Source organism: Gymnodraco acuticeps, unplaced genomic scaffold, assembly GCF_902827175.1.
Source record: "Gymnodraco acuticeps unplaced genomic scaffold, fGymAcu1.1, whole genome shotgun sequence".
In the NCBI taxonomy this organism is placed as follows: Eukaryota; Metazoa; Chordata; class Actinopteri; order Perciformes; family Bathydraconidae; genus Gymnodraco; species Gymnodraco acuticeps.
Window position 1 is genome coordinate 566479 of NW_022990317.1, and position 23602 is coordinate 590080.

The 23602-nt window shown below is 43.6% G+C and overlaps 1 protein-coding gene across 4 annotated transcripts in view; it reads left to right on the top strand.

The window, feature by feature from the left end:
• Nucleotides 1-23602, top strand: part of si:dkeyp-23e4.3 (rho GTPase-activating protein 7) — a 207010-nt gene that overhangs the window by 170516 nt on the left and 12892 nt on the right. The gene's annotated exons all lie outside the window — the stretch shown is intronic.

Sequence of the window (23602 nt, forward strand, 5' to 3'; positions counted from 1 at the left end):
TGCGCAGTTTGTACGTGCTCGACGAGTAAAGTAACGAGTAAAGTAACGAGTTACTTTATGTAGATAATAACGAAGTAGTGTAATATATTACTTTTCTTTTTTAAAGTAATACATTTATAATTTGTAATTTGTAGTTCAGGACCATGGACAATTCAGCTTCCTTGCATTGACAGTTGTCTGTGCTGAATTTCTGCTGAGTTTCCTTTGCCTCATTTTCTATTTTGTTACCTGTCTGGTGTAAATGAGTGTGTTGCTGCTTTGATGAAGCCTAATTTGATAAAGTTTCAAATTAATTTGGGAAATATTTCGTAATATAGTTGTCTTTGTCACATTTTATTTGGCATTAGTAAATAATTATGCACATTGACAAATACTTTACATGATATGAGTGATAACACGTGTTATAAGGGCTATTTTCCGCAATAGGTGTGCCTTGAGATTTTTTTGTTTTTGTTTTACTTGTCCCTTGGTGTGCCCTGGGCACAAAAAAAGTTTGGGAACCACTGGCATAAATGATAGTGGGCGTCTGAGGGTGTCATTACTGAGAAATGTCAAAGAAATTCAAAATCTTACATTTTAAAACAGGTTTGCATTCCTCCACTTAAGGTGACGTTATCATTGGAAACAATAAACCGAACTATTTTGATGTAGAATCTATAAATTGAATCGTTAGAGCAGAACAAAATGGTTGTATTGTAGCCTGAGTTCCGTGCAGCCCTAGTTTCAACAGGTGGAAACATGGTCCATATAATGTGAATACATGCAGAAGTAGACAGTAAGAGGCCCCTGACATTAGGCCTATTTGTTAAAATAGTAGGGGCTCTTCACTCTTCATAGCAGTATGAATAGCCTTAAAAAAACAAACAACCCACTCCGTGGTAACGAGAGTCATATTTCTGACCCATATGCCCTAAGTGAAGCCGTTAGTCTCATCTAACTGACCCAAGGGTTGGTGCTGGTGTGACAGTTCCAAGTGTTCAGAGCAGACGTCAAGCCTCCAGTTCATGGCTCGGTGGGGGGGAGCAGACCCACGTGAGACAGTATCAAGGCTGTAATGTTCGGTGTGAGGAGCGTCATTCTCTCTGGGAGCAGGAAATGGTGTCCATTCTCGGACCAAACCATTAATGTCATGTAGAGCAGCCATAGCATCTCTGTGACTGCACTCAGCCGGACTGTAGCAGGGTAGAACTGGGTGACTCTTAGTGAAGCTGTCCAACGCCATTAGACAAAATGGAACCACGTGCTAACAAAAAGGACACAGGGTCATAAATGTCTCTCTTTACCATTGGCCTAATCATAAACAAATTAGTGGGAAAAATGTGGAACACTAATCCATCATGTGGAATGTTGAGTTAATTTAAATAATTACTTATGGGTTGAAATCAAATTAACATTAACATTAGAACTACAGTCAGCTAACAAATTGGACTTGCACAGATCAGTAATCAATACACCATTTTCCCAGCTCTGTGATGAAAACGATAACAAGCAGGGATGCAAACTTGTCATTTTTTGGGGAAATTTGCCGTTTTGAATCCAAAATAGGTCGTTTGTGTGATTCATGTTGATCTGCAATAAAATATTATTGGGGCATGGACAGGGTTGCTAACTTTGGGTACCTGGCTGGAGTGAGATTTTGATATCATGGGTTTAATTACACACATGCGCACGAAGTGACTGCTATCGTGTCAGTAGCGGGACCTTAGCATATATTTAGGATATATATATATAATATATATATACAAATACACAATATTGGACACAGACTATAAAGGGCACACAGTTTCATTCACTAATGAAAGTCAAACACATGTTTGTTTCCACTGTTTTATTGTGTGCCTGTCGCGATAAGCAACTAATTGACTTATCGGCTCCCGAGTATTTGTGTTGGGTAATCTATGGTAGGGCTAACCCATACAGTGGTGGGGCTCAAATTAGCATTTGAAATGTAATTACATACACGCTATATCGCCCCTTTGTCAGTGAAACGCCACGCGTGAGGTTTAGATTATTTCCCTGTCTCAATTCAAATTGAACTGTATGAAATAAAAATAAAAATAAAAACATTTGTCTTGTAGTAAATAAAAAGGGCGACCTGGAGCCAATCCTGCCATTTCCTCACAAGTGAAAGTGTTGACATGCTAAAAACCCAACCGCCGCTTGGGGTCTGGGGGGATTCTCCCCCAGGAGATTTTTTGAAATACTAACATAAAATACACATTCTCTCTTGAGAGGAAAAAAAAAAAAATCCATCTATTACTACACGACATATTTAAATGAAGCTGAACCTGCTGCTCCTCGGGAAGAGGCTGTGTGAATTACTTTGAATTACTTTACATTACCCCATGGTTCTGTGTGTCAAAATGGAAGGTTTCTGGCTAACGTTAGCTTAGGTACTCAGATCTTGTTCTTGAGTACAAGTAGAAGTACCAGAGTGTAGGAATACTAAGTTACAGTAAAAGTACTGCATTCAAAATGTTACTCAATTAAAAGTATAAAAGTATTGTCATCAAAATATAGTGAAAATAGCGACAGTAAAAGTAGTCACTGTGCAGATTGGTTTATTTCAGAATAATATATATGATATGTTTTATAATGATTGATCATGAAAGTGTTCTCAAAGCTGGTAAAGGTGCAGCTAGTTTGAATGACTTTGTATACTGCAGGGTAGCTGGTGGATTTACTCCAGGTGGAACTAAAGTCTGATTCAACACTTGATTAGATTTCACATCATTCATCCACATCTGAAAGTAACTAAAAGGTATTAAATACATGTAGTGGAGTAGAAATACACCATGTACCACTGAACTGTAGTGGAGTAGAAAGAATAAAGTAGCAAAACATTTTAAATACTCAAATAACGTACCAGTATCTCAAAATTGTGCCCAAGTATAGTACTTGTTGAGTTTATGAACTTAGTTACTTTACACCAGTGGCTATACAGATAGAAAGACTAAGCCTTGCACAGAGGCATGAAAATACATTTTCAAAGTGCTCAAAAGTTCTGCCAAAAAAAAACTGACTGCTGAAATTAGATGTTCCTTTGTGCTCAGGCTCATAAAACCCCCAACGCACCGTGCTGTGGTCTGCTTCAGATTATCTTTTCCTTCCAGAGGTCACGCCTGTCTCTGACCCCGTGTCTTGCGTTTTTTTTTTGTTTTTTTTTTCTTCTGCAGCACCAAGCAGAGTAAAGAAAAGGAGGGGATTTTGACTAGAAATAATTTGAAACAGTTTAATAAAGAATGTTGAACTATATTTAAAACTGTAATTGAACTTCAACTTATATCAATTCTCCAATTCCAGTGGCCAGTTGGAAACAGATAATGACAAAGTTTTCATTTTGCATCAATCGTGCACAAAGGTTCAATCACCATTATGTCTGAGTCTTGTCTTATCTGCTTTGTTTCGGAATGTGTTCAATACATTAGGTTTTTTTATTTTCATTATTACCATACAATACATAGATTAAGAATAAATTAAACAAATAATACAACATTGACCTATTTAAGCAGACAGATGACCCGCAGTGATGCCTCTGAGGTTCCCGGGTGTAAAACAGAGGCTTTTTGCTATTTATTTTCCTTTTGCGGAAATTTAGATTACAATGTATAATTTTGCTCTACATCCCTACATCATGCATTTTTTTCTCAAGTAATTTACTTTTGGTGAGATAACTAAAGTTTAGTTCATTTTACCTTGGCTGTGGACTGATTCATTATTAGTTGTTACAAAGCATGCACAAGACGGCGGGTAGACAAACAAACACGAAACAATTATACAAACAAACATGAACCCGCAACAAATATCAGGTGACAGCTAAACTCATCCAGTTTAATTTAATCCGAATTAGGAGGTTTTCAGAGGGGGTAGGGAATTATATTTAATATGAGTACCTTCTTACTCATATATACTTGTACAAGTGCTAAGAACGGAATCTGCTGAAGAGTAATAACTACATTATTCTCAATCAACAACCACTATGCTAATTTAGTGGTGCTCTGCCCTCCCCGATCCGGAGAGCAGAGACTTTTTATTTTTTTGCTACCCTTTCTCTCCAAGAACAGCCCAGTTAACTGTAGTCCACGACCAGCCTATACATCCGCCATTGAGTTCACCCCAACGGTGAAACACAGTTTTGTTTCTACGCTTGCTTGCCACTGCCCACCTGTGATCAATTAGCCTATAATTTTTATGTATGCACCCCGGACCGCCACCAGCTGCTCCAGCAACGTAGGGAACGCTTTCAAGCAACGTAGAAAATGTTCCTCCAGCAGAGTAGAGAGCTGTGGCGTATCGGGCGATGCACGCACCTCGTGCTGCCCCAGCCTTACCAGCAATGCAGAAGATGGTCACAGGCAACGGGTGCTTTTAGACCATCCCGTTTTTAATTGAGATGGCGGTGGTGTGAGTTAAAGATATAGACAAAAGGGCTGTGACTTTCTTCCTCTCATCTGCACGGCTGCAGCCACCCAGACAGGGGAAGTATTTACACACACACCCCCGACTGCTGCTGGAGCCGTGCCCACAGAGGCAATGGAGGAAAATATCTTTGGCTGCTTATTTTAAACAGCTGTTTTGGCCACTGAAATCCCCCAGAATTCGGCGATTTGTTCAATACAAAACTTTACATTGCTTTTAAACAGAAGTTCCACATTACTGATGCCCTCTTTAAGGTATCTCCGAATATTTGCCGTGCACACACACAGAGGAAACCAAAAATATTGCATCTATCTGTTCCACAGGTAATTTTTATACCGTCAATCACAGAGTCTGGCGAGGCAATGTCAAAATATAGATTTGAAATTACACTCACCAGCTCGACGATCTGTTGGTAACTGTTCGCGACGCCAATTGTGAAGTAAAAACTTCTTTGCAGCAATGTTGAGCCAATCATCAAATGAGGGAAACTGGATTCGCCTGTCAATACACTGATATTTATTGAGAGACAAACGGCTGGAAGATTATCAAAGCAACTCGCACTGTTCAATGCAAGCTGCCAAAATTAACTCTGCCCACACAAAGACGGAAGCGCTCGAACCTGGTCTCTGAGAAGGGGCGGAGCCTAGAAACGTGGGCCTTTACCCCAATCGATTACAGATGAACAGACAAAGAAACTCTGTCTGAGCGGGTAGTAAACCCTTCCCCCCACACATGAGAAAGAGTAGTCACTCATGTGAAGTTTTCTCAGGTCAGCTAAGCATCAGACTAAAATATTCCTTTACAAAACCAAGCCTTAACATTTTCACTTACCGCAAAAAACGCATGCATGCACCGTCTGTTTTAACCGCAGAGCGAGTCACAATAGTCCGATGTATAAGCATAAAGAACAAACAACCACGGCCGGCTTAAAGTTGTGTTCCCTGGATGAGCTGAACAGGCAGAGTCCCAGTAGCTTCACGGAGCAGCTAGCAGAGAGACGAGAAGCTAGCAGCAGCAGTCACTTGACAGAGCCGTCACTCAATGTGACCACGCCCTAATTTATGCAAACACTTTAAGACCTAATATAAATAAAAGGGTCATGTTAGAAAACAATTCACTCACAGATCCATAATCATGAAGGTGGAACCTAACTATATTCATAATAATATTTATTGCATCCATGGGTAGAAACATGTTTTTTTCTGCTGTGAAGTTGGGCATTTTAACATGAGGGTCTATGGAAATTGCTCCTTTCTGCAGCCAGTCCCTATCGGCCAATATATGAACTGCAGTGTGTGGCACTTCCGTATTGGCGTCCCGGCTCTTCCCCAGAGTTTGCCACTTGGCCTCAACGTGTATGCAAACAGAAGCATCAATCTCATTACGCCAATCCTGATTGGCTGGTGATCTTGACGTCTACGTCAGGGAATCCACCCACCCTTTAAGTAGCTTGCGCTACGTCGCAGCGTCATTCAAACACCTCTTCTCGCTTCAGAGCACATCTTGAATATCAGTAACCGGGCTAGCTTAACGGTCCACAGACTGAACCCAAGCTAACATTCGGTCGACGGGCGCTTGCCGGTTACTTTTTTGCTTTGCAGAAGAATTGAACAAATATTAACACACCAGTTAATATTGTAATCTGCCCCGCCGTTTTTTCTTTCGGAATAACGGTAAGGTTTGATTTTTTCTTCAAACAGTAACATACCTGTTGCTAGTTTATCCCTCCGCGCCGACACCACAGCGAGCGAGGACGGACTCTTCTCTCCCTCACACCAGAGGAGACGGAGATAAGAAAGATATTAACACACCAGTTAATATTTTTTGGGAAAAAAATCTAGCCCCTCGTTTTTCCTTTCGGAATAACGATAAGGTTGGATTTATTTTCTCGGTAACATACCTGTTACTAGCTTGTCCCTCCGCGCTGACACCCTGGCAAACGAGGATGGACCCTTCTTTCCCTCACACCAGAGGAGTCGGAGGCTCGGCTCTGCGGCTGCGGGTTTAAGATCTCGAGCACGGACTCACACCAGGTCTGCTCGTCCTGCCTTGGGCTGGAACACGCCCAGGAAGCTATCGATACCCCCGCCTCGTGCGGGCATTGTGCCCGCTTCACCATCAAGAGCCTCCGCCGACGGCTAGTGCGCCAAGCTAGCCTGTCGGGACAGGACCCCTTCATGTCCGTTGATTCGCCGGCCGGCAATCGGGACATGGTGGCGACCGCCGCGGAGATTGAGCCCCACGCTGTGTCAGGCTGGGAGCTCAACAACGGCGGTAGCCGCGGAATCGGAGCCCCGCGCCGTGTCAGGCTGGGGCCCGGTGGCGGCAAGAGCTTCGCCCTGCCTCAGTATGGACTTGCAGGCCGTGTGCCAACGCCCTGCGTCCAGGCTGGATATCCCCTGGCCTGAAGTGGCCAAGGAGACTTCCAGATCCCGCTACGAGGGGAAGAACTTGCCCCAAGCAGCGAGGATGAGGAAGCAGCTTCTCCCAGTCTTTCCAGAGATGCTGGACGAGGTGTCGGTCTCGTGGAGAGACCGCCCTTTCAGCAACAAGGCCCCAATCCAGGGTGCCTCCTCTTTGGACTGTGACGGCATGGAGAAGCTCGGCCTGCTCCGCATGCCGCCCATGGAGCCGCTGGTGGCAGCCCACCTCCAACCGCGGCTGGCTTCGGCACCAAGCAGGAACCCCACGCTACCGGCAAAGGCAGACCGCTTCCAGTCAGCAATGACCGAATGAGCCTATAAAGCCGCAGCTTTGTCCGCCAGGGCGCTCAACGTCTCCTCGCTGCTGACCTACCAGGCGGAGCTCTGCGAGGACATGACGGTCAAACCTGAGCCTGCCGTGTGGGACGAAATCGTAGCGAACACGGACATTTGTCTCCGTGTGCAGCGCTGTGCAGTCCAAGCCACGGGCAAAGCACTGGGGATAATGGTGGTACAGGAGAGAGCCAGGTGGCTTACCCTGACAAACCTTCCAGACCAGGAAAAAGAGGACATCTTGGACATGCCTATTGTTCCCGAGGGCATATTTGGCTCCGCTCTAGCTTCGATGGAGCAGCGGTGTGAGTCCAAAAAGGAGGATGAGGCTCTCCAGCTTTGTCTTCCCCGAAGGGTCCAGCCGCCGCCTTCAACGGCCCCGCGGCAGTCCTTCGCTCAGGCTGCCTCACGTCCTGCCCGTTTCAAGATCCCGAAACAGCAGAGGCCACAGCCCGCCCCGGGTCTCCAGCCCAGACATGAGGCGAGGACGGGCTGGCCAAGAAAGTCTCCGGTTCCGGCAGCAGCCGCTCAGGCACAGCCGGCCCAGACTTTCAGCCACCAGACGAAGAAGAAGAAGAGGGCGGCCTGACAGCCTCCTCTCTCCTCGATGAAGGAGCTGGAAGTTCCCTGTTCTCCAGCTCCAGAACACGTTCCAGTGTTAGATGCTCATGTGTTTCCGGGGTGCAACCATGCCCCCATCTTCCCGCCGCCTCGAGTGATGTCAGAACGTCATCCTCAAGTTCGCGCCATGAGGGAAATGGACTTAACATCAACGACAGCAAGCTCCACTGCTCGTTTAAGTCACACAAATACATGTCATCAATATTGTCTTTTAATAAATCATTTTCCACTGTCGTTTCCAGGCTTAAAGCCAAGGGCGCAGTCAATAAAAATGAAAAGAAAAACAATAAAAACAATAAACAGGGGGGCTTCCGGTCTAGCAGGCATGGGGATCGCAGCATAGCGTGACAGGCTCCCGATAGTGAGAATTAAAAGTTGCCCGTTTTAACTCCAATAACCAGGAAAGTATTTACAGCAAGCATATACACGGCGGGCGACGTAATATGCCTAAAAGGGGTAAGAAAAGTATTGCTCCAACAAAGGAAAACGACGAAAACGAAGAAGGTCAACTGTCTCGAGCTAGCAGCATTAGCAACATGGACGACAAGCAGCCGGACTCTGAATCAGAGCCGAACGGTGAATCCAACTTGGCTTTAATCTTGAAGGAGCTACGAGAACTTAGAAAAGACTTCGGTCAACAGCTGAGCGGCATAAAAGAGGACATTAGTAAAATCGGCAAAAGAGTGGAAGAAGCAGAGGAGCGAATTAACGGTGCTGAGAACAGAATCCAGTCATCAGAGGACGTTCTGACGGAGCTGGTAAAGCCTCAGATGCAAACGGAGGCAAAGCTGACTGATTTGGAGGGGCGATCGCGACGTGAAAATGTCAGAATACACGGGGTAAAAGAAGGAGCCGAAGAAGGCACGGCATCAGTGATCGCTTTCGTGGAAGATTTGCTGACAAAAAGCTTGGAGCTTCCCCCCTCCACCGCCCTAAATATCGAGAGGGCGCACCGGGCGCTGGCACCGAAACCCCCGAATGAAGCCCCTCCGAGATCAATCGTGGTTAAGTTTTCAAGCTACACGGTGAAGGAAGATGTCCTGAAAAGAGCTTGGCAGAAAAAAGGATTTGACTTCCAAGGGAAAAGGATCCAACTGGACCATGACTATGCACCGGAGGTATTGAGGAAGCGGAGGGAATATGCAGAAGCAAAAGCTGCGCTCAAGGGAAGAAATATACGATTCCAAACGCCTTTCCCCGCCCGATTAAGAGTGTTTTACGAGGAAGGTACGGTGGTCTACGGCTCGGTGGTGGAAGCAACGCTGGACATGGCAAAGAGGGGAATTCCGGTGACCGTGGTGAAAAAGACAATCTCCCTTATGGACCAGATCAGCCGGATGACTTGGCGATCCAGTGAAAAGCGAGGAAACCGGGGCACTACACGCACCAACCAGGGCTTTAAGGAACGGCTCCATGCATACCGCCGTCAGGACACCTGATAAGTACTGCTGCTCTAATAGAAACATTCAGTTACAATTATAATGTTACTTCAAGAAACCACAGAGCTGTGTAATGTTGTGAGAGACTCAATTCTCGATCCTATTTTCCAAAATTAAACCTTCTCAGAAGGGTAATGTTAATGGCAATTAAATGATAGATTTGAGGTCGGGACGCCTGCGATTGGACACTATGGACCTACGTATCAGCGTAAAGGCTGAAGGGGGCCCTCTTTCTCTAATACGAGGAAGAGATTTCCCCCCTACACTCACATTCCATCAGAGTCACAAGGCCGTAAAGAGGCCGTCATCTTGGAAGTCAATGTTGATATCTTTGATTGTGATTTTCTTTTTTTTGTTAACTTGTTATTGGTTAACGATTCTGTTCTTGCTACTGTTCCTTGTAGCACCAGGGGTGCGATATATGTGATATATAGAGGCGTGAAGGGGCTTGAGATATACCTAAAGACAAACCATGCAAAATACCAAGTCAGTTAAAGTAGCTACGTATAATGTAAATGGCCTGGGAAACCCAATCAAGAGGAGCAAAGTTATGTCGAAATTGAAGAGGGAGGGAATAGAGGTGGCTCTCCTCCAAGAGACTCACCTAACACAAATAGAGAATTAAAAACTTAAGAAATGGAGATATAATCAGTACTCATCTTCCTGCAGCCAGGGGTCTAGGAGAGGGGTTGCAATTTTGATCACTGGTAAACTAAACTTTACCAACCACAAGAAAAAAACCACAAGAAATATAAAATTAATGATGGAAGAGCTGGGACTCTCAGACATATTGAGGGAGTTGAACCCGACAAAGAGAGACTATACCTTCTTTTCTCACCCACACTCTGTGTATTCTAGGCTTGACTATTTCTTTGTGTTTCAAAGAGACCTACATAGAGTGAAAAATTGCAGTATTGGGACCATGGATCTATCTGACCACACTCCGGTATTGTTAGAGATTTGGAGGGCAAACTGGCCCGCTTTTCAAATCTCCGCGCGTCCCTATCAAGCTGGTTATAATACAGGAAGGAATCCATATCTACAAAGTAACCGTTAACAATAATCTACTTTAATGGCAATATGACAATGCAATACAATCATTACAATAAAACATAATATATTACAATTATATTGTAATGGTTAAGGAGTAATGCCGGCTCACTCCTGCCCTGGTTCCCGTGCTGCGGAGATCCTTTCGCTCGGGCAGCATGTGAAGAGAGACCGAACGCCAGGGATCCACCGGATATATACCAGAGTAAGAAGGAGGGGTTAGGGGTTAGGTCAGCTGGTCATCTTTTCAGGTCATCTCATTGGAAGACGCAACGCTGGCCAGTAGGAAACCAAACAGGCTCACTTTCCAACAAAAGGTCTCAAGGCCTGCATACCTACACCTCCCCCACAGAGCAATAAAACCCTGTTTACTCCAACCAGCCCAGAATGTTTATAGCCATTTTTAGTCCTTACATTTATGAAAGGACAAAACAGAGAAATCAATATAAAACACAAACACAGCAGGGTTTCCACTAGGATTTTTTCTCGCCGGTCAAATGTCCGGGCAGAATTTATTTTACCGGACAAATTTGAAACTTACCGGTCACGTTTCAATAATAATAGTAAGAGTTGTGTAGCAGAGTTTCCGTTAGCAGGTAATTACCGGACTATGAGCAGATATGCTTCAGTTTAAAACTCAGTTCACGGGGCTCATTTTTATATTGCTTCAGTCTATAATCGTAACAGATCGAAAAATTCAGATCCATTTTTCAATAAATGATTCCACCAACAACAAACAACATAATTATTACATTCAAACAAACTACTTGTAGTAGCCTAGATAACGTACATTATTCAAAAGTTTACATTAACTTTGAATAATAACACGGGAGAAACGGATCCTCTCTTTTCCCCTCTCCCTGTCTCTCTCTCCTGACAGCCCGTCAGTTTCTCATGCAGCTCGCTAAACAGAGGGCGGGGCTTCAGGTGATTATGCAGAGCTGCGTGTCTCGGTCTGACTCAGCAGCTGATCTGATCTCTCTCTCTCGCGCGTGTCCGGTTATACTTCACTCGCGTTTATGTCCATATCGATCAGATCCAGCTCTCCTGATCGTTCTTTATATAGAGCACCGATCAAACTATTAAGAGTGAATATCGGCCGATAATGACCGGTGGCTGATCTATCGGAGCCTTCCTAATTATTACCAGACATTTTGACCGGCAGGTTTTGAATTTACCGGTTTTTAATAAATTTTACCAGCTAAAAACCGGTAATTACCGGCTAACGGAAACCCTGAAACACAGGTATTGTTTGAACAGTATTCACTTAACTGCTACTATTGATAACCACCAGAGAAACCCAAGGGACCTCTCTTAATATCACAAACACTGTAGCTAGATCTAAGTTGAATGCAAATCAAGACATGCTCTCACCTTCCCCCATCTTCCTTTGTCCTCAAAAACACATGTCAACAGGCCCCACATCCAGCTCACAGTTTCACCCAAATGATTCCCATTTTAAGCTTATCCATAGTTTGCTAATATGAATACATACAAATATTCCACTACAAATCCCCCTTTTTATCTCCTTCTCCAGAGATAAACTCAGACAAGGCATTTTGAAAGATACCCACTGTCATTCTTTTCTACTGTGTCCGTCCCCCAAACATTGTATAAATCCATCCAAAGCTGGTATTTAGAGTACTTGAAACCTTCATGGAGACAGAACACCACTTTCCATGGCAGTGAAGGAACCATGAAGGGGCAGCTGAGTGCTAGAATCATCAGCCCCCCCCCCCCCGGAGGAATAGCCCACAAGGACAGCTAATAGGGAGGGGGAGATGCGGCTTCCCCTTCACGGGTAGAACTGATCAGAGAGAAGTAGACTCCTCTGCTGCCTCGACAAGTCCCCTGTGCCGTCCTGGCTTGCCGTGTCTTTGTCCCCCCGATCCGCTGACAGCAGCTTCTGGGCTGCCTGCTAGAGAGATGTCTTCCTCCTCCTCGTCCTCCGGCCCGCTGATGGCGGCTTCCGGGTCGATGCTGTAGAGATGTCTTCCCGATCCTCCTTCTCCAGTCCGCTGCTTCTGAGTAGTCCACGTCTGCCAGGGCCACGTCCGTCCTGATGTCGTCCCCTGGTCCTAGCAGGTGGTTTCCCCGCCGCACACTGGCTCCCGTGGTACGAACTGTCCCCCTTTTCTCCCAGGCAGACGGCATAAGAGGTCCGCTGGGTCACTCGGTCGGGGTCGGAGAGCCTGGGGTTGAGCCACTTTGTCCTAATGACTTTCAGCCAGACGAACTCTGCTGTGTCGGCCTCGTGCTTCTCGGGTCCCCCTTTTGGCGCCAGCAACCTGTGTGGAGAAATCTGATACAACTCCCTCAAGCCTACGCTCAGCTGTTTTGACCCACTTGGAGCCTGTTGGTGGGGTGTCTTGAAACAACAGCCGTCTGTGAACAGGTTGTCTAAATTAATTGTAGACCTCCTATCTGCCAGTGCAGCTTCAGAATCTTAATACTTGGATTGTGCCAACTAAATAAGAACCCCAACATATTTAGGTAAACTAAATAACATATTTCAATAGCTCTGAATTTCTGACAAGCATCCGTGTTTATTTTTAAATGAAATCCTATTTAAAATCTAAATATAATATGAACTGCTAATGTTTCTGGTAAAGAAACACACTAATGTTATGGATTCAAAAACAACCAAAATCACGATACTAACAAAGTGAATGATTTCCTGGTGATACTGCTTTTACCTGTCAGTGCTTAGATATTATCACGCTGAAAAAATGAATACAGAATTCCAACAAACTGTCATCAAATGTCTTTCTATTCTAAATTTAGATGAAATGTATATCCCCATAATGACCTAAATAATAAAGTCTATGGCTTTTACTTCTTTACCAGGCTAGTTACATGATGTTGTCTAAATTAAATTCTGTCTCAATACATTACTATGTTTTAGCTTTAACTGTAATATGTTCTTTCTACATTTCAAACCTCAGTTGCTCTAATGTCTGTTAAAATATTACAAAATTGTTTCATTATCACAGGTCAACTTCTTCGGTTTCACAGTAGCCCCTTGGCCACTACTTCTTTGTTACCTGCTATAATTCAAATCAATATTTAGAAACATCTCAACATTCATCAAACAGTATCTTATCCCCAGATATGGAGCAGGTTAATTACATTCAATGCTCAATTTGAACATCTGGGTTGGGGCGGAAGGTTTCTGTCAATCCTTAAAAGAAAAATTTAAATTGTGAATTTTACAGCCATGTTAACATTTATACATTATACTCACTCCCCCCTTTTACACATGAAATCATGTGTAACAAAACCCTGTAATGGGAGGGGAACAAAAACTGTCAGGTAATTGGTTAGGGACATAACGAACATTATTCTCAATTTGACATCACCATCATTATTTCCACAGTGAACACTTCAGTGAAAAGAAGTGTTCCTCTCCGTCCTTCAGGCCTAAAAGAAACAGAAACTTCAGATTTTAGTTTTACATTTGCAAACCGCCAACTCATGTGAGAGGAAAATATCACATGTGCAGTTTCCCCTTTTTGTGGAATTTTTAGGAAACCTCTCGTTTCCCTTGGAGCTCCAAAATAATATGTTAGTCCAAAAACATGCTTGGTTAGTTATTGTTTTAGAATCATGCAGTTACACTGATCACATGCCGGCATTCATTCACACTCACACTGTCTGGTTGTCATGTCAAGTTTGGTCAGCTTCACCCCAGAGTCAGTCATCCACAGTGCCTTGTCAAGTTACACTGTCGGTCAGGGTCAAAGGTCAGTTGGTCTCCGTCTTTTTTGGCCATGTGTCATGCTCTGCAGAGACTTTGACATTTCAGCATAGGCCAGTATCCTTTGTCTACAAAAATATGTCACGATTTCAACTATGATTTTCAAGATGATTCTAACTTTTCATTGGGACTTCTGCCTCCCACTTTTCCTGAAACTTGGTACAAAACTCACTTCCTTCGAGTACTACTACTACTGCAATCCATTTACACCTAATTAGTATTAAAATGTCTAATGATCTATTTCAGAAATTGTGTACAATAACTATTATCTTGAGTCAAAACATTACTAGGATCTGTGTCGCTCTGCATTTCATAGGTCATCATAATTCTGGTCTACTTAAAAAACAATGATAAACTCTTTAGCAGTGTGTGGAACCTTGGGTGTCCGAACATGCAACAATTACTCCCTCCTTTATCAAGGATTTCCTATGGTAATAAGTATGCCACAATGGTGAAATCAACACTATTCCTATAGAGTGGTTCCTAAAACTATCCTTTTAATGGTGATCAATATTGTAACCAATGAGATCGCTACTTTATTCACATGTGAATAAAAATCTCTTAAAGAATGATTTGTTAACATGATGAAAATATTGAAGAATATGGTTCTACTCTGTCAGTGTGTTTTAGGATGATTATCATTTTACTTTAATAGTTTCCTCTTTACTGCTATTTTTAATTTACCAATTGATTAATAAATCTTTCTGTCTTTACGTATTTATGAAGTTAATTCAAGTTATTTAAATGTGCGTTTTGTGAATAAGTGTGTTTATGTGTAACTCACTCATTCCCGTTCTCCTTTCCTCCTCCCCTGGTTTTCTCAAGCCGTGACCCCGGCCTCCTCACTTCTAATCGACCATGCCAACTCCTCTGATTCTGTCTTCTCTTCAGTCCATCCGCTGTTGAATCCATCCACTGTAACTTTTGTAGGCAGCCATTGGCCCAGTTACATCTACAGCCCCATCATGCCACTGTTGTTGCACTCCTCCTTTACAGTCTCTCTGCTGTTTTTATGGAGGGCGGATTCTGCTCTCATGTCTATTGTGCCAAATCTCGCGGCGCAGTTTGGAACTTCATGTCCTGTTTGAGGGACCGATGAGAGTTTGCCTCTTTGTCAGCATGCTGGTTTGGTTCTGGATGCCTCAGGTGGAGATGGTTCTGGATGCCTCAGGTCGTTGTTGGTTCAGCTCTGGTTCTCTGTCTGTACGATGGAGAAGGAGGAGTCTCCTGTTGGGTTAGGTCTTTCATCTGCTTGGAGGGTCGGGATCATAGCCTTTCTAACTCAGAGGGGGAGTCCAGGCCTCGGTACACATTACCTATAAGAAGTCTAGCCCACTGATGTTAAATAAATCCAACCCTTTCCACTCTGTCTCTTTCTAATCATACTATCTGTCTTAGTTGTTAAATGTAAATCTAAATCTAAACAACGTAATTAATGTCTACTAATGATATTACAAAAACTCACTCCAAAAATTGTTTCATCCATTGTTACATATTTACCCAACACAACTCTGAAATACTTACATGTTTCCAGCATCACATATTCCACACACTACGAAAGAACATCTCCATATTTTCTCCAATATTTTAAATCCCACTGTTACTTCGAACAATAGTAAACCTGCAGAGCACACCAATCGGATCACAGTAATGACATTTGAATCAAGTGTAGGCCTCTGTCTACTTTCTGCAAACAGTTTGAGTGTAAAATGTGTTTTTCACAATGTATTTACACTCTACAGATTCTTGAGTTTACTCATCTCCTGGTGCTGTCGTTGTCAATTCCTTATTGTTTTGTACCAGTTTTCCAAAATCAGTTCTAATTAATATACTGGGCTATTGTCGTTGTTACTATTAACGTGCTTCCCGTCTTCAATACCGGCCAGCAATGTAATGATTAAACTCTAAGCTCGAAAAATGTCAAGGGTGTGATACCCCCTTTCAGCCACTAGATGGCAGCAGCAGAAGTTTCAAGGGTGTGATACCCCCTTTCAGCCACTAGATGGCAGCAGCAGAAGTTTACAGACAAAGGGAAACGCTCTCCCTCGATGTAACATATAACAGACCTGTGGCTTTTAGCTTTCAGCCTTGGTCTGTTATTTAACCCCAGTTATAAACCGCGACCCGATCTAAAATATCGTGTTTCCAGGTTTTTGTCGTGCAGGAATCAAACCTCGCAACCCACAAAACTGCACCGTCTCCACGCCACTCAGGAATAAACTACCTGCAGATCCGCGCCAAACTGCTCTATTTTACGTCACGCAGGACTTTCCGTCTACCTGGCGATCAACGTTTACGTTTTGTATATAACTTTCCTAACATAGTAAAATATGCATTGTATATTCCATTTAAACTTTAAAAACACTGAAACGCCTACAGACAATCCTAAAGTTTTAGCGTATCCAATTACAGACAGGCGATTTTCATAACAGGCGTCTGCGTACCTTATTTGCAGAGTTGCAGGGTCCTGCTGATTGTCTGAGATGTTTGAAAGCGTCTGTTCCCGACCCATTCTGGTCGTGTGAATTCTTCCTCAGCTTCGTTATATCTGGAACGTCCGGGTCACCATTTGTTAGAGATTTGGAGGGCAAACTGGCCCGCTTTTCAAATCTCCACGCGTCCCTATCAAGCTGGTTATAATACAGGAAGGAATCCATATCTACAAAGTAACCGTTAACAATAATCTACTTTAATGGCAATATGACAATGCAATACAATCATTACAATACAACATAATATATTACAATTATATTGTAATGGTTAAGGAGTAATGCCGGCTCACTCCTGCCCTGGTTCCCGTGCTGCGGAGATCCTTTCGCTCGGGCAGCATGTGAAGAGAGACCGAACGCCAGGGATCCACCGGATATATACCAGAGTAAGAAGGAGGGGTTAGGGGTTAGGTCAGCTGGTCATCTTTTCAGGTCATCTCATTGGGAGACGCAACGCTGGCCAGCAGGAAACCAAACAGGCTCACTTTCCAACAAAAGGTCTCAAGGCCTGCATACCTACACCTCCCCCACAGAGCAATACAACCCTGTTTACTCCAACCAGCCCAGAATGTTTATAGCCATTTTTAGTCCTTACATTTATGAAAGGACAAAACAGAGAAATCAATATAAAACACAAACACAGGTATTGTTTGAACAGTATTCACTTAACTGCTACTATTGATAACCACCAGAGAAACCCAAGGGACCTCTCTTAATATCACAAACACTGTAGCTAGATCTAAGTTGAATGCAAATCAAGACATGCTCTCACCTTCCCCCATCTTCCTTTGTCCTCAAAAACACATGTCAACAGGCCCCACATCCAGCTCACAGTTTCACCCAAATTATTCCCATTTTAAGCTTATCCATAGTTTGCTAATATGAATACATACAAATATTCCACTACAGTATATATAAATGTATTATTAGGGTCTGACAAGAAAAACACAATCTGGAGGCTAAACACAGGGATGTTAAATCAAATGAGGCAGCAAATAAGGACGGACATTACAATGTATCTAGATGAAAATGATAACGGCGAAGTGTCACCGCAGATTCTATGGGACGCAAGCAAAGCTGTTCTTAGGGGGGAAATTATAGGCTATTGTTCTCGTTTAAAAAAGCAGAGAAAATAAAAATTGGATAGGTTACAAACAGAATTGGAGAAATTAGAGAACGAACATAAAAAGACACAGAATCAAGGAACAAAAATGGAGATAGCAAAGCAAAAGAATGAGTTGAATGAAATCTATTCAAACGACATTAAAAAAAAGATGATTTTTCTAAAACAAAGATATTATGAAGCTGGGGGAAGATCTGCTAAATTACTTGCTTACAAATTGAAGAAACAACAAGCAGAAAACACCATTTATAAAATAAAGGACCCTACTACCAACTCTACCCATTGCAAAATAAAGGATATACAACAATCATTTGAGACCTTTTATAAAAAATTATATACTCAACCTGAAATAGATAAAACAAAGATGGAAGCCTTTTTTGAAAAGATAAACCTGCCTAAAGTCGGGGAAGTACAGAATAAGCTCCTAACTAGCGAAATTACAGATGAAGAGATCAAGAGGGCAATATCACACTTAAAACCTAATAAGGCAGCAGGACCTGATGGCTTTCCCTCTGAGTGGTACAAGGAGATGAAAGACCTACTGGTTCCTATGATGAAGGCCTCATTTAACCATGTGCTTAAAACGGGAGTAACCCCCCCTTCTTGGAAAGAAGCGGTGATTTCCCTGATTCCAAAAGAGGGTAAAGATAAACTTGAATGTGGGAATTATCGTCCGATAAGTGTATTGAATCAAGACTATAAGATTTGTACCCATATTTTAGCAAAGAGACTTGATAAGATCCTCCCCCGGATAATAAGTCTAGACCAGACAGGTTTCATTCAGCAAAGGCAGACCCAAGATAACATCCGGCGAACCTTACATGTGATTGAACATATAACTAAAAATAAAATTGAGGCAGTATTATTGAGTCTTGATGCGGAAAAGGCTTTCGATCGAGTCAATTGGGAATTCTTGTATAGAACATTACAGAAATTTGGATTTCACCCATCGTTTATTAGAACCATTCAAGCACTTTATAATGACCCAAGGGCAAAAATAAAAATAAATGGGGACATATCAGCATCATTCGGCCTGGAAAGAGGGACCAGACAAGGCTGTCCAATAAGTCCATTATTATTTGCAATATTTATTGAGGCTTTAAGCCAGGGGGTTAGTCAGGAAAATAATGTTGCTGGCATAAAAATACAAGGCAGAGAACATAAAATGTCATTATTTGCGGATGACGTTTTAATTCACTTGTCAAACCCAGAGAGCTCAATTTAGAAATTATTAGCATTCCTAGATGACTTTAGCTCCGTCTCAGGTTATAAATTGAATATTCAAAAGACCCAAATATTAAGTTTTAATTATAGGCCTAGCCAGATTCTAAAGTCGAATATCCAATTAAACTGGGATCTGGATCACATCAAATACCTAGGAGTTAACATCCCAAAAGACCTCACAAAATTGTATGACTTGAATTTTAATCTGTTGATTAAAAAAATTAAGGAAGACATAAAGAGATGGAATTTAATTCCAATATTAAGTTTTGAATCACGAATTGAATCAGTTAAAATGAATGTCTTGCCTAGGATATTATATTTGTTTCAAACTCTTCCAATAGAAATAACAGATAAACAATTCAACGAATGGGACAAATTAATTTCGCGCTACAGTACATTTGGCAGGGAAAAAAACCGAGAATACGATTTCAAACTCTTCAATTGGCTAAGAACAAGGGAGGTGTTGCACTGCCCTGTTTAAGAGACTATTATATATCGGCCCAATTGAGGATTTTGTTCTGTTGGTGTAAATCAGATTACCAAGCAAGATGGAAAGAAATTGAAGAGAGGGTGTCCGGGGCAGTTCCAATACAGGCACGATTAGGGGATAAAAGACTAATTAAAAACCTAATGGAAACGGGTAATAAGTGGATCAATCTGACTCTGAAAACATGGTTAAAGGTTATAGCTTGCTTAAAGAGATAAAGATCCTGAAATGGTGCTCCCATGATCTCGACTTTACCCCGAGTAAGCTAGACGCAAGTTATAAGGGATGGGCTGATCGGGGCCTCTCTTCCTACTGTACTTTTTTTAATCGGGGGACACTGAACAATTTTCAAATGTTGAAAATACAACATGGGCTAAATAACAGTGACTTTTTCAGATTCCTTCAGGTACGCCACCACATAAACAGTTCTATGCTAGAGAACCAGAGGGCGTTCGAAAACAACTTACTGAAAGTATTTATTGGTGCATATGGTACCGATTCAGGGCTCAAAGTGATATCAAGAATATATAAGGGACTCCAGGAGATTAAAAAAACAAGTACCATATACATAAAACTAAAATGGGAAAGGGAAACTAACAGTTGTATTCCAGAGGAAATCTGGACCAACTATTGTGAATTCCAATGGAGAATAACAAGCTCCTCCTCATGGAGAGCGTTCGCCTGGAAGAGTCTCACTAGATTTTTTATCACGCCCGCTCAGCAGTCTCACCATGCTGGTTCTTCCAGCTGCTGGAGAAATTGTGGCTCCCAGGAAGCAAACCATTACCATGTGCTCTGGGATTGCCCAGTAGTAAATACCTTTTGGCATAAGGTTTATAAAGAAATTGTCATCATATTTGGAAAAAACATTTATTTTAATTGGGATGAACTCCTCTTTGGTTTCCTGCACTCAACATCCACAAATATTAAAACAAAATACTTGTTTGGGATGTTGAGTGTAGCCACCAGGAAAGCAATCACAAAGAATTGGCTCAAACCAAACAGCCCATCTATAGATGATTGGTACGATATCATTTACGAAATATTTGTAATGGAAAGAATAACCTTCTCTTTGAGGCTCCAGGAACATAGATTTGAGGACATTTGGGAGAAATGGAAAGTGTGTATTACCCCGATACGCCATTCTTTTGTCTAACTGTTTGAATATTTTATTTAAGGATCTATACTGTAAATGTTTTATATTGTAAAGAAAACACCCCATGTTATTGTGTGCTTATTGTTGTTGTCTTGTCAAGAAAAAGAAAGAAAGACGGACCAATCTGTACAACTATTTAACTACATATGTATATGTACACTGAAGTTGAAATGTGATCCAAATTTTTTTTTTAAATATGTAAAAAAAACAATAAACAGTCTGACGTCTACCCCCCTTCTAAGAGTGGCTGCTACCTCTCTCAGAAGGCGGACGATGGACGGGGCTGTGAAGGCATCACCGCCACGCGCATGCGCAGTGTCGACCGGGGTTGTCAACCTGGGGTACCATCCTGTTCAGACACTAGAGGGCCCCATAACACAACAAATAAAGACATAGAGGGCAGACGACAGAGATGTGACATCTCCACTCGCTTTGAGAAGCGAAAAGTGGAGGATGCTCACAGATTCTGCTTGGGTTTTCAAGACAATAACACAGGGTTACAGACTCCAATTAGCTGTCACCCCTCCTCACTTCTCGGGTATTCTGCATTCGCAAGCCCGGCGAGAGTCGGCCCATATTCTAGAGCAAGAGATCCTCTCGCTACTAGACAAGAAGGCTATATCTATAATACCCTCCGAACAGAGTCAGAGCGGCTTTTATTCCAAGTATTTCCTCGTTCCCAAACGGGGAGGGAACGGGATTCGGCCTATACTAGATTTGAGGGCTCTGAACAAATATCTCAAAAGATACAAATTCAGAATGCTCACTCACACATCTCTGTTGCGTCTCGTGCGCCAAAACGATTGGTTCACATCAGTCGACCTGAAAGACGCGTATTTCCACATCCCAGTATATTATCCACACAGGAAATATCTGAGGTTCGCCTTTCAGGGTGTCTGTTACGAGTACAGAGTACTTCCCTTCGGTCTGTCTCTCAGCCCACGAGTGTTTGTACGGTGTACGTAAGCCGCGATAGCCCCGTTAAGACAACAGGGTATTCGCCTGGCAACTTATCTGGACGATTGGCTCCTTCTCGCACAGTCGGAGCAAGAGGCTATTACGCAGACGAATGTCCTCGTAAAACACCTGCTCGACCTGGGTTTCGTAATAAACACAGAAAAGAGCATGTTATCCCCAGCCCAGACTGTACTCTTCCTGGGCCTACGCCTGAATTCGGTGCCCTTTACAGCCCGCCTGTCAGCAGAGAAAGTGAAAGCCTACAGGGCTTGCCTCGCTCATTTCCAGCCACGCAAATATGTTCCCTTCAGATCATGTCTGCGGTTACTGGGGCTCATGGCGTCAGCCATCCTGGTGGTACGACTGGGACGCTTACACATGAGGGAATTTCAGCGCTGGGTGGCTGCCCTCAGACTGGACCCCGTGCGTCATGGCGCGCGGAGAGTGATAGTCACTATGAAATGCGTATTGGCACTGCGCCACTGGCTGCACCCGACTTTTCTAGTACGGGGCGTGCCTATGGCTGCTGTCCTATCGCGGAAGGTGGTCACCACAGACGCATGTCTGATGGGCTGGGGGGGTATATACGAAGGTCGACCTGTGAGGGGTCTCTGGAGCAGAGACCTCCAACGGTCACACATAAATTATCTGGAGCTTTTAGCGGTGTTCCTCACCCTGAAACGCTTTCTGCCTTTTCTCAGAGGACATCATGTCCTCGTGAGGACAGACAACACGACCACAATATCGTATATAAACCGCCAAGGGGGTTTGCGTTCTCTCCAGTTACACATGCTGGCACGCAAACAGATCTTATGGAGCTGCGGACGTCTCCTCTCTCTGAGAGCGACGCACGTACCAGGAGTGATGAACCTCGGGGCGGATCTGCTGTCCAGAGGTGCACCACTATATGCAGACTGGACTCTACATCCAATAATTGTGAGTCAGCTGTGGGTGCGTTACGGCCGGGTGGATCTGTTCGCATCAAAAGAAAACGCTCAATGTCAGCTGTTCTTTTCAATGCGTGATTTAAACGCACCGTTAGGCGTGGACGCGCTCGCGCACGCTTGGCCTCCGGTCCTTCTGTACGCGTTCCCACCCCTGGCTCTGATACCCCCAACTCTGGCCAGAGTGAGAGAACAACGCCACACACTGATCCTAATAGCTCCACACTGGCCTACAATGTACTGGCTGGCGGAGATATATCAGCTGCTGTGCAGGCAGCCGTGGCAGCTCCCGCTACGCAGGGACATACTGTCTCAAGCGGGGGGGACGATTTTTCACCCACACCCAGAGTGCTTGGCACTATGGGCCTGGCCCGTGAGTGGTATAACCTAAATACAGTGGGACTCCCTCAGAAGGTGATAAACACTATTCAGAGTGCAAGAGCTTCCTCCACCAGGTCCCTCTATGACTGTAAGTGGAGGGTGTTGGAGGAGTGGTGCCTTAAAAAAGGACACATCTCTTTTCAATGTCCTGTCGGGGTGATTCTATCATTTCTACAGGACCTGATTGATAAACACAGAGCTTTCTCTACGATCAAAGTGTACCTGGCTGCTATTGCTGCATGCCATGTGGGCTTTGAGGGAAAGACGGCTAGCCAACATCCCTTGGTCTGCCGTTTTATGAAAGGGGCTCGCAGGCTCCTCCCTGTTTCCAGGTCACTGGTGCCCTTATGGGACTTGGCAGTGGTTTTAGATGGGCTCACTCGACCTCCATTTGAACCCCTGGAAGAAGCTGACATGAAACACCTGTCACTGAAGACAGTGTTGTTACTGGCTCTGGCATCTGCCAAGCGAGTCAGTGACATTCATGCGCTCTCTGTACATCCTTCATGCACTCAGTTTGCCCCGGGGCAAACGAGAGTGTTGCTGAAGCCCAGCCCTGCCTTTGTACCTAAGGTGGTTGGCTCATGTACCCCCATTGACATTGAGGCATTTCCTCCGCCACTGTGTTCCTCTGAGAAACAGCAGCCGAATTTGCTGTGCCTAGTCCGTGCTTTACGCACCTATATGGACAGGTCAAAAGAGTTTCGATGCAATGACCAACTCTTTGTATCCTGGGCTAACCCTCATAAGGGCAAGCCCGTTACCAGGCAACGGCTCTCCCACTGGATTGTGGAGGCGA